Genomic DNA, 13,313 nt, shown 5'->3' on the forward strand with positions numbered 1-13,313 from the left:
TGGCTTGCACACAGAGGAGGTGGTGCAATATGTGTGGATCAGTAAGTTATATAAGTATGATCAGAATGAATGGGAGATTCCATTGAGGGTGTTTTCCACTCTACCTATCAGCGTTACCATTAAAACAACCTAAGATCAATGCTAAATTGATCCGCTATAGCAGATCAATATAAAATACCCTCAGTTACTGTGCTTTGAGTCTAATGGCTTGCACAAAATATACACATACCAATATTTGGACTTGCCTCTATATATTGAATGGAAAGTTTTTCCACTTCAAGAGCAATCTTCCTCACTTGCAAATACTTTTATAATGTTGAGAGTTTATTCCACAGATAAACCCTCATTCCAAAATACAGCTTCATGCTGAAATTCAATCTGGAATTAATTTGGCTCACTAAAATTCATTAAAGAGCTCTGAAGCTGAGAAAAGCCTTGCCTCACTGTTTCCAGCCATGCTTTGAGAATACTGGAAGTGTTTTTTAATTTGCAAGATATTAGTCTGGTATGACAAATATCCTGTTACCAAGCTTATAGCCACTTGTAGAAATGACCATCTTTTACAAGTCTCAACACATAGGACCTTCTAGGCAAACTTGTGATATACATACATATGTATGGAGAGGTTTGGTGGTAGGGCTATCGAACAGCAAAAATAGAAAGAACCAAAGCTTTGTTCCATTCTTTTAAATAACAAAACTCCCATTGCCTTCAGTGGGTTTGGTTCTAAAAACAGAAACTGTATGGATGTAACTAACTATAGCGTGCTCACTTGAAGTATTCTTTCTGATTTTAGAGATATGAAAGGGTTCAGAGATATTCCCTACACTAAAAGGAATTCTGCTGGAACCAGCTATATCTCCAGAACTGGAATGAACTTTTAGGTGTGTCCACTGTAGATAAATAATCTGGGACAAACTCAGATAGGACACATTTACATCTAGCTCTAATCTTTTTGGAGAACTATAGTTTCCAGCAGCTTGTTGTTTAACTATTTGCTAGACTGAGGAGAGGGAGCGGGGAGAAGAGAACATAGGAGTAAGGTGTCTAAATATTAGTTATTCTGAAACATGAACAGCATAGCACTGTTTGCCATCAGGAAGTTCACAGAAAAAAAAAAAAAAAAGTCAAATCACGTGGCTGTTCTGTGCATGACAAAGCAAGAAAGAATTTCATCCATATCTTATCGTAAGAGTAGATATTCTTCAATATGCTTCGTGCACCTCTTGAATCCTTTGCCACGATCTGAATGAAAGGCTGCTAAAACGTTTCTCACTTAAATGGATTTTCAGTCTTTTCCTGCTCTTTCCATAGGAATATTTATCCTTTGTTTAATAACAATAATAAAAATTACTGCAAAATCTACTGTTTTCTTTACCTCAAGAGCACGTAGTCTTCATTTGTTTTTGCATCCCAAAATAACTTGTAATTGGGGCTGGGCAAAATCTTTTAGCCCCAAAATTTTCCAGTGAAAAAATGCAGATTTGGTGAACTAACATTTTGTGAATCCATGTTGATTTCATTGAATTATTTTGATAAATTCCAAAAAAATTGAAAATGTTCCATTTGACATTTTTTAAACATTTTGATTTTTCAGTTCAAAAGTACTTTGTTTAGAAATTTCCTCTAATTTTATTTAAAAAATTGAAACACATTAAAATGCTCAAAATTGAAAAGCTTTTTTTTTTTTTTTACCCAAAACAATTTCAAAAATTTATTTATTTATTGGGATTGCCAGCAAAAGAAAACATCCATTATGCGCTCAGCTCTTACATCAGGATACATTTCTACCCATTATTCATTTGTTTAACTTTGTTTAACCTTGTCAACAGATCTAATATTATAGCCAACAAAACTCCATTTGTGGGAAAACATGGGGCTATAAACCAGGAAATCTTGAGTTCTAATCTTGGCTTTGCCATTAATTCACTATCTAGATTTGGACAAGTCACTTAATATATCTGTGCCTCCATCTCCTCACCTATGAAATGGACATAATGGTATATATTACCTACCTTTTATAGGACATAAGGATTATTACATAGGGCTATGCTCTTCAAGAGAAGTTCAATGAGAAGAAACTGTCTAGCATTTGCTAAAATGCATACAACCGATAGAATACTGCACACCAGGTGATGGCTATGGGAATGTGTACTGCACCTATTATATAGACAAGTGTTGCAGTGCCACTAGTGAGCTTGCTTACCCCAGCCCTCTTGTGGCATGATAGAATCATAGAAGCATAGAAGATTAGGGTGCCTGTTCCTGGCTTATGTAGGCATAATTCATCAAGGGTTCCATTACTGGTGCTGCCCACCTCCTACACTACTTAAACTTGGGACTCATGAGCCATAATAAAACCCTTCATGTTTGTAGAAAGCTTTGAAGTTAGATGCTAAGGGTTCAGCTCCATTCCATCCATGTGGCGAGTGGAAATGATCAGCCTCAAAGATCTGGTCATAGCTCCCTCTTCTGGCTAGCCACAAGAGAAACATCTTTCAGAGATGGGTGATGAAAAGAAAGGGCAAAAGACTTATCACTTCAGTTCTACACTGCTGAGAAAGATTTGTAGAATCAGTCAGTTGATTCAATACAGACGGCTGAGCTACTCTAATTAAGATTGTTCCATCACATTTTTGAAGTCTTATATCTCAATTCTTAAAGAAAAAATAAATAAAAAAAAGACTTCAAATCCCATTGCAACTCCATATGCTGTTCCTGATTCTACTGTAAAATGGACGTCATGTACTTTATGCCATTAACATGTTTAGCGTTTTATTTTTGTTTGGTATTTAACTGGGATAGAAGTATAAATGAAAATGGTCACTTCCTCCAGATACTTCTCAAGAAAGACTAAATTATAAATCCTTGTTTGACAAAATACAACACAACTTAAAGAGAACTATCTTTTTTAATAGAATTAATGTTTTAATAGCAAATCCTGCCTTTTTTAAAATTTCTGTTCAAAATCAGCCTGTGTAATTTGCTTAGCTCTTAAAAGTTATAACTATGCATATTCACTTTCTCTGGGCTCATAAACAGCTAGAAGATGATTAGAATGGGTAAAATTTCCTCTTGTGCTGAGTGCCAACATAAATCCTCAGGGTCTTGTGCTGGCAATCAAGGGTGAATTTCACCCAACAGATACCTTGATATAAAAAAATGCTAGACTTTCATCGCTATTACTGGGCCAGCAAGCTTGTTTGAGAATCTACATGATAAAGTTAGACAGCTAAAGACGCTGAAGGAATTACGTGATATTAAACTAAAGCAAGAGGGATATATAGATTTTAAAATGCCATAATACTCTGTATGTGGTGAGGCACTTTCAAGTTTTTCTAAATTATTTGAATCACCCTGGGCATGACAGACTGATCTCCCAGTATCACCTTGAGACAACACTTTAATACCATTTTTTGCATGATCAGATCCCTGCTCTCACAAGAAGACCCAAGATGCAGAGTTCTGCCCCCATAAAGCTAATTACAGAATCATATCCCAATTTTTAAAAAATCAATCCAGTAGATACAGCACAAAGCTCTCCTGCTCAAAAATACATAAGTAAAAATCTTTTTAATGTAACTCTGAAACAATCTGGCGGCCATAGATATATTTTTAAACACTTGTCAAAATGTTCTGAGAGGTCTTCTCTGATTTTCAAAATGGCATTCCTTTTCTTAAGTTGCCAACAATTTTCATTAAATAGGTGCAAAGAAAGACACCAGTTTGAGTAGATTTCTTTTCTAAAGGCAAACTGAATTAATGTGGCCACTGATTATGGTATTTAGTCTTAAAGTATTTTTCTTGATTTAAATTAACATTAATTATTTTCTGCTACTGCTAATAGTGACGAGAAACTTCACCCTCAAGTTTCAGAGTGAACGATGGAAAAGGAGTATCTGCCATCTTACCCCATGTATTGTCCAAGTTTTATAGATTCAGATTTTATACATCCTTTTTTCCCTGCAACTGATTCATACTAAGACTAAAAATATACTCTTCTTGACTTAATTGGCTAAGGAGGATTTACTCAATAATACCTAAAATAAAATGCTATACTAGTATAAGACATGGAAGAAATTTGAATTCTTTTTCTTTAAAAATCGGAGCATGACTGTAAATAAAATAACTGACTGACTTACAATGGTTGCCCTCAAAATGTTGCCTTGGATAAACTGATACATCAGATAATTACTTGCAGTATTCCTTATACTTTCAATAGGGTTCTATTAGACCCTAGAGATTAGATCTAGGGGACTTAGGCTCAGGCTTGCAACACCTACCTTTGGGTGCCCTGCCATCTAGTGAACTCCGTTTCCCCAAGTCAGGTGCCCAGACCTGGGGTAATGGACAAGACTTGGGGAGAGTTAGGATCTAAGAATGGGATCCACAAAAGCCAGCCTAAATCCCCTCAAAAGAAGTTAGGCGCCTAACTCTGGGCAGAGGAAGATGCCTATTTTCACTTATTCACAGCCATGAATCCTCTCATGGAGTTGGGTGCCTACTCTAGGTCAGCTGCCTCTTGCAAAAAAAAAAAAAAAAAAAATTATATATGAGGGAGGAGAAGGGGAAGCCACCAGTGCCCCCTTTTTACTCAGTAGACCAGATATTAGAGCACTCAACTGGGATGCAAGAGACTTGGGTTCAAATCTCCACTCTGCCTGACAGGAGCAGGGGCTTGATTCCAGGTGTCCCCCCTGCCAGGTGAAAGCCCTAACTAGTGGGTTATGCAGTATATTGGGCGGGTATATCTCAGTCTCCCTTTTTGAGGCTATTCCTCTTTGCATTAAAAAAAACCAAAAAATAAATATGCATTGGAGCAGGGAGTTAAACCTGACTGTCCCACATCCCAGGGAAGTGCCCTAATCATTAGGCTACAGAGACATTCTCTGGCCCAATGAATATTTAGTTATTTTATGCATATTTTAGGCACCTAGGAGGACTTTACTGGCAGAAACTTCTGTGCCTAGGGATTTAGGTGCCCACAGAATTAGGTGGCAACTGAATGGGGATCCCTTTGTGGATCTAGTCCTGGATATTTTCTTTTTAAAGCAAAAACAACGAGAGTCCTGTAGCACCTTAAAGACTAACAAATTTCTGTGGGCGTAAGCTTTCGTGGGCTGCAACCCACTTTGTCTGATGCATCTGACAGTGGATTATGTTACATAAGAGACCACTTGCTCAGAGGCAGATTAGCTACATTGGTACATTTTTGTTTCTTGTTGCCCTCACTGATTACTAGAAAATATCCTTCTTTTAGAAATAGAAAACATCTCATCTCCCCCTCTTCCTCCCTCCCCAGTATTACACAGAAATAATTTATCTGGCCTGAACAATGACAAAGATCTAAAAGAGACGATGTCATGCTTAGGTTTAGCAAATACTAGCTTACTTATGAGTCATTTACTTCATTAGAATGTTGTGTCAATTATCAAAGCCCTTTCTATTAGTGTGGATAATACTAAACAAAGGACACCCACAATAGGAAACCAACTTGTTTTATAGGTGCAAGCTCCAACTTTGGTTGGTGGTTTTGGATTTGTGAGGTGTCAACGTAAGCCACAAAATGTGGTGTGTGAAATCAAAATCGAAACCAGTGTGTTATACAGAGTCCTATTTCTGCCACTGCATGTTTGGGGTCCAGAGAATGAATATATGTTAACTGCAAAAATGCAGAAGGAAGTAATACTCATGAAAATCTTCTAGACTTGCTGCTCTTAGATAGTAGCCTGTGACAGAAATTGCACTCCAGGTTCATGCGCAAATATTTATTAACTACAGGAAAACATTATAAAACCCACTGTACAAGAGATACAAACAGAGCAATTCAATGCAGTGCCCATACCTTGTCAGAAGTTTTGAATATTTATAATCACTGGGGCACATGGGCTATACAAACAATGCTAGGTTTAGCTAAGGTCAAAAAAACTTAATGGGAATTATTTTAAAATGTTTTTGGCATTTTTCAAGAATGCATGCCATCTCCACCAGGCTGTAGGGAATAAGTTGTGAGGTTATTTTCTGAGCCCTGTCTTTGCAGAAACTTACTATGCTTTATCAGCCCTGACTTCTCAGCTACTGAATGGAAGGGAAGGGGAATCAGTTACTCAGCATTAATCACTGTAAGAAGTAGCCCTGCAAGCTCATACATTGCAGATAAGCCATTTTCTCAAACGTGATTAGGATAAGGGGGGGGCGGCGGGGAGGATAGTCCCAAGAGTTATCAAGAATGTTTGTCTGAATATTAATAATTCCCAAGTTTTGCTATTACTGCACCAACACATTCCTTGGCATTAGAGTGCATTCCACATAAGTTGCCCTGCATCTCCTGAATCTAACTTGTGAAAAAATTGCAAGGCAAGCAGGCTGTGCACAGAAAACCTCAGAATTAAAATTCTGAGGCCCTGGGAAAATGCCAACAAGTCCACATCAGGCAGCTAAAATGCTTTTTGCTAATACTGAGATTTTTTACCCTATTTCCATTTTATGCTTTCCTTCCTTAGCAAGCTTAGACATGCTCATCTACATATGGACTCTGTGATTCTCAGCAGCTCAGTGCATATTTAATCTCTTCTTTTGTTTACACACCTCTTAATACAGCTCTGTTCTAAACAGACAGAAAATGAAACCCAGGTTTACTGAAGGTTATACGTTATATTCATTCATAATCAGATTTGAATGAATATTTTACAATGAATAACTTAGTCAATAAACTTAGCCTCTTTTACTGTTCATAGAATATCCATGGGCACATTGCAATTTCTACAAGTTTGTCATTTGAATTCATGTAGCACTTTAAAAAAAACAAACAAACAAAAAAAAACAAAAAAACACTCTCCACATTGATCACAAATATTCAACCATTGAGCTATGTTGCTTAGTTGTGAGTGGTCATGGCAATCCTATGGTATTTCTTCTGCTCCCTGATTAGATGACTGTATAAGCAAACATTTTGAATACTGATTTGATTTTTAAGCAAATTTGCTTCCATCATGCTCATACCCTTTTTGTGTTCATTTTCCACTAACAATTGAGTTTTCTGGCATAAACGTTGGCTGAGATGTCTGAATTTCCAAGTCCCATGCATGAGTATTGAATTCTGGAAACCCAATTTTAAATTCAGTTTTCCCCCATGATTACACAAGTTCTGTTCATAACATTGTTCTAGAGTCATTCATTTCTCACTGAAAGCTATATGGAGTGTGAACATGAACCTGATGTTTCTACTGATCAAGAGCTCAACCTTGCTGTATATCAACTGCAGCCTAAAAAGGCTCCTGGTCTAGGTAACATACCTAACAAGTCCATCTTTACCTTTGGGCCAGTCACCAAAAGCTGACGGCTTTGATTTTTCAATCACTCAGAATTGCAGCATCCCAAAAGTCTGGTGCAGAGCAAAGATCACAGCTGTTCCCAAGCCAGGGAAAGCATTGACAGAGTCAAAGAGCCATCAACCACTTCTCTGCTATGTGTTATCTACAAGGTGATGAAGAGACTAATGCTGATTAATGAGGGAGTCTATCCTCGGCTACCTCGCATTCAGGCTGGATTCAGAAGGGGATGATGCACCCAAAAGCAAGTACTCGATCCAAATCAAGATACAGAAAATGCATTTGAGTCAGGAAAGAAAGTTGGTACAGTTCTTATCGAGCTGATGGCAGCCTCCAACACTGCACCTTGAGCTGACTGCCAAGCAGCTGCAAGTTATTCCTTGTTGGTGCCATTCCTTGATGGTGCCGTTCATTCAAGAAATGATTAGCAACTGAAGCTTCATGCTACAAGTTAGAGGGATAATCAGTCACCTTAAACATCTCCGCAATAGCCTTCACAAGGGTCAGTTTTGGCTCCCCTTTTGTTCAATACCTACATATATGACCTTCCTGAAACACAGGCAAAGAAGTTTGTGTATGCTGATGACTTCTGTAGTGCTGACAATGGATCGATTTCTACAGGATTGAAGGGATTCTTAACCAAGACATGAATACTTTGATCACTTAATTTCTATCACTGGAAGTAATTCTCAATGAAACCAAGACAGTGGCAACTACTTTCCATCTAAAGAATTATCTTGCCAATCGATCCAACTTGATCCACATACCAGGACAGCTCCTGCCCTTCCATCCCAGTTGTCACATACTTGAGAGTAAAATTTAAAGATACTTTTGGAGTGCACAAAGGCCAAATGTACAAACAAACCACTTATTGCTCCTGCAGACAATCAGTCACATTCACTTTGGTCCTCTGCTAATCAGTTCCTGGTTCCTCATTTACTCCAGTGCTTATGGTTGCTGCTTTTTTCAGAGTTAATTCTTTTCAGACACCTGGTTTTCATTTGATGGTAAAATCACTGTAGAAAGGGAAGGGAATCCCCCTCACAGCCCTTTGACTTCTGCAATTGTTTCTGGGCCCTCTCTGCAGTATTACCCAGTTATTTGAAGTCCCTTGCCATTATCTCTGGTTCAGATATAGAGGGCCAGGTCCTCAGCTGTTGTGAGTAGGTGAAGTTCCACTCACTTCAATTAAGCTACATTGATTGACATTAGGTAAGGTTCTAGTCTAACTGTTTGAAACCTCTCTCTCACAATCAAATTAAGAAAAATCTCCATGTAAATTATATTTTAAAAGTCTTTTAGTAAAATTGAATTTTGCTTAATCTTAGCAAAATAATGCACACATGCACTTGAAGAAAGATTGACAACATAGGCATGTGGAAATAACCTGGTCTCTTTGCAAGAGGGCTCTTCTTAAAAATAAATGACATCAGCTGTGCTGCTTTCCTTCCCATTTCAATAGAAAATGTTTTGGAATGCTGGGCTAGGAAATGTGGGGAGATCTAGTTCTTATAAAGGTGGTATCTGGACAATCTGGAGCTAAAAGGGAACTGATTTGCATTGCTAAACATCTATGAGGTTGAATATCTCTGCCAATTAAACAGAGCAAACCGAAGAATTAATTAAGTACACTTTGAGCAATGGCGTCTTGGCAAAGAATGGGCATTACATAAGGATCCCCCAGCTACTGTTCTCAGAAAACATCTAGGCACACTAGTTTGTTCTGGTATATTTCTTCTATGGACAAATCTTTTCATAAAACCATTGGGTATGGGTCTCCTGCAATGATTTGGACTTATTGAGATCAATTCTGATTTTACACTCATGTAGAACCATTGGTTTCCATAGAATTACTCCAGATTTTCACTGCATAAGTGAAAGAAGAATCAATCCTACTGCTATCTGTGGAGACTTAGTCTGCCTTTGTTTCCAGGAAGCTTTGTTTAGCCAATGTGTTTTGACAATGTAAGAAGACTGTGATATTGCTCTAGATAACTGTGGTCAGCTACTGATGTTTTCTGGCAGTCATGTGCTTCTGCCAGAGTGATTTCTGTGCCACCTTTGACTTTTTCCTAACTTTGTCTTAGACAAGCATTTTTCATTTCGATTTTCAAATATGATCAATTTCACTTAATGTTCTCTATGCTATGGAACACATTTATTTCTTCTCTTAGTGGTGTTCTCTGGGGGGGTTGCATACAGAATTCTGTTCTGTTTTCAACAGTTCCAATTATATTATTTAGTTTTGGTTTCTTGAGCAGACATTTCACCCTACTTCTTTGTTCTTGCTTCTTCCTACTTTTGTTGTGTCCAAGTATTTTTGGACTGACTGCAGAGGGGCAGATTGAGGTCTGTTTCATCCTCTGCTGGGTTTCCTGACTCAAGTGACAGCAATTCTCAGTCTCGTACCAAGTGTATAAAGGCTGTTTCAATTATTTATAATATGTCATTCTTGATTAAATACTTTGGCTGTGACTCAGACTGCCAAGTTCATAGAGAAATGACAACCAAGTATTAGCTCCAGCTCTTTTGTAAGATTCTGTATTTTAAAGACTGCTTATTTTAGGCAAAGAAAGAATAGCTGTAGGCCTTGCAATCATTCTCACCATTGTAATCCTGCAGGGACATCAAAGAGTCTGAACATACTAGTTAACTTCTTAATTCTATTATATATGGGATGGCTACTCACTAGCCAAAATCTAATGTTCTTCTAGAACTGCCTGCTGGATTTCTGAAGGAGCGGATGTGTATGTTGTAACTGAAACTTGACTATGCCAAATGATTTAGTGAATCTGCCTTAGTTCCAGAGATCCATTCTTTATTTAAAATAAAGTTAGGAGGGTGGAGAGGGGCCCGTTCTCCTCTTGCTTAAACTGGTGAGTCAAGTGAAGATGAACGAAACTAGTGCAAGTGAGAGGAGTATCCTTCCTAATATATTTTTATTTATGCGAACCTCTACCTAAACCTCTTTAGAGCATTCTCACCTTCAAAAAGATGCAGTTCAGTTATATCCCTTTATGGGTAGCTGGAAATTGTACATCATCCATTTGAGTTAATAAAGTTTGTATGTAAATGAACATTTTGCTGCCGGAATTTAAATATTCATATTAAATAATGCCACCATTCTATGGCTTTCATTGAAATCATTTTAAATTCATCAGTGTCCTCTAGAGCAGCTCAGAGCACTAGCCACTGCCTGACAATATTAATGCTCTTCAACTTTTAAGTAACAATAAATGCACTTCTGTTAAAAGAATGCAGTGGTCAGGCTTTTTAGAGCTCCCCCTTGTCTCAGTGTTGAGTGCTATAATTTGAGGGTACTTGGTACCAACACCCCTGGTAGTGAGCCATTTCCTCTTTACCTCACGGTCTATAGCTGATCAGTGTGATAGCACTCTCTTGACCCTTCCAAATGGAATAAGCTGTACTAGAGATGAACCTAAGAGGCTCTTCTGCCTGGCGTTGGTTTTCATTTGAACTACACTCAGTAGGGTTATCCCTTAGTCCAGATGGACATGGAAAAAGAGGTTTCATTTAGAGTACGTGTAGACGGTACTCTACTTTCAGCTGTGTATGGTGTACATATCCACACAGCCCCCTAGCATGGTATAAACAGCAGTGTAGTTGGTGAGGCACCACTTCGGTGAGTAGAGTGTAGACATGCCTGAAGAGTATGGGTATGCATACGAATACACACCCAACACAGCTCTTTATTCGCCCAAGCCATACCTCCTCATCCACACTGCAGGAAAGACTCAGGCCCCTGGCAGGCAGCAGGGAAAGCCTTCACCAGCTCCCCACTTCCAGAGCCTTTCCTCACTCAGTGAAAGGTTGGGGTGGGGAAGGGGAGGGGAGGGAACTGCTGAAGCTTCTCCCCATTCTCTCCCCCCAACCAGAGTTTTTCCACTGACATCTGTAGCTACACACTTCACTGTGGACACAGTAGGGTTTTCACTTCAGTGTGTAGCTGCACATACCCTATATGCTGCCACCAGCAATGTGAAGTGTAGACATTGTCTAAGAGGAGCTTAAAAATGCACAGTGATAGTATTTAATGAGAAACTGACTCCCAAGGAGTCTCTCTCAATCCCAGGCAGTTAGTTTATGTAGTAGTAGTAATGAAAACAATATTTTTAATCACAATCTAGCACTTCATGGGCCCCATCTTCAGCAGGAAGCCTCCATGTGCAACTTCGCATCTGTACACACCTTTTGCACTGTTTGATACATTAATACTTGCATGTTTGATCAGCTCTGCACAAGCAAATTTTGTCAGATTTTACCACGCTAAGTAGGCATACAGGTGTGCGCACAGACAGAGGCTGGACAGAGAAAAATCAGGTCTTAGAAGATGATAGGTGCTGTACAAACATTCAGAGCCCAATCCTGCAGCACTTACTCACACATGGAGTACCACTGATTTGTGAAGAAATGTGCCATTATTTTATTTACACACACTCACACTCACTCTTTTGGATTCTTGTATTTAGAAAATGTAATGGGGAATCCAATTAGATTTCACATTTTTTAATTGAAGCTGCCCAAAGCAGCTGAAATGTACCAATGAGCACAGTGCCAAGAGTTCTATTTTGCTTCACTTTCAAGATGCCAGTGTATGCAAGAACTCTTCCTGATTTGTATCACTGCACGTGTAGTTGATCTATTTTCACCCATTTGGCAGGCTATTTGGAATTTGGTGCCTTGATTTATTTTCTCTGAAACCCATTTTGACCATGTTACCCTTTAGATTAAGAAGCTCCATGGGACTTTTTTGAGAATGGGGATATAATTTAAAGTTTTATTTATGTTCAAGGCATTTGAAGCCCCTCTCAGCTGTGTCATTTATAGGAACTTATTGTTCCATCTGAAAGCTTATGTCAGCTTCGGATTACTGTCTACCCTGACACCTCTTTGCTCACTGTTAAAATTCAAGCATTTTGCAGTTGGGTCCCTCTTCATATTAATTCTGTTTCTCACAAGGACCCCTCCCCTACATTCCTTGTCCACCCAAAATGCCAACTGGAGTCAACATTAGGCACGTGCTTAAATACTGTGCTGAATCACGGCTTGACTCTGTGTGTGCGCTTCAGTCCCCCAGAAATGGGAATAAAACTTCCTTTTATCTACCTTTTGCCTGTCTCATCTCTATAGGGGAAGATTTTCAAAGGTGCTCAAGAGTTTTAGAGGCACAAGCCCTTTTAATGGTGTTTGTATTTCTAAATCCCTGAGGCAAGTTTGAAAATTTCTCCCCTAGTTTGCAAGCTCTTCAGGGCAGAGTGTACCTCTAACTATATGTTTGTACAACACATGGCACAACGGCGCTTTATGGGACTACACACACACGGAGCTCTCTGGGGCCTAGTCTCAATTACTATTCAGACCGAAGGGGAGGTGGGGAATTGGATCAAAGATTAAGAAGATTAGGGGGCACATCCTCAATCGGCGTACATTATCATAGCTCTGCTTAAGTCGATGGAACTGTGACAATTTACATCAGCTGAGGTTTTGCCCCTAGACTTTTAGGAACTGCTCCATAAATAATGGCCTGTCATACATTTTAAACAGTTTGAAGATGGCTTGCCATTGATCCCAAGAGTTAGATTAAAAAGAGGATGAGAGGGGAACTATGACATACCAGGTATACTCAAGATACAGAATATTACCAGAAAATACAACAAAATTCCAGTGCCCTGTTTTCTGCCCTTTCTGAAAGTCTAATCCAGATCATTGTAAATCAGTAGAAAATATTTCACTTTTTGAATTTTATTCAGTGGTGGCCTGCATATTCTGAACATCTGACGTTGGGAAGTAAAAGCCTTAAAAACAAACACTTGAGTTATAAAAAATAACTATTCAATGCAACTACATAATCCAGAATACCTCCATTTTGTGCATCTTGTTACAAAGTATGATATCTTTGCTCTTGTGATTTATGGTATCACCCAATGCTGGAAATTGAGCATATCCTTTATCACGTAATGA

Source organism: Emydura macquarii, unplaced genomic scaffold (assembly GCF_026122565.2).
Source record: "Emydura macquarii macquarii isolate MOO-44397 ecotype Brisbane River unplaced genomic scaffold, CSIRO-AGI_Emac_v2 contig_1644, whole genome shotgun sequence".
Classification (NCBI taxonomy): Eukaryota; Metazoa; Chordata; order Testudines; family Chelidae; genus Emydura; species Emydura macquarii.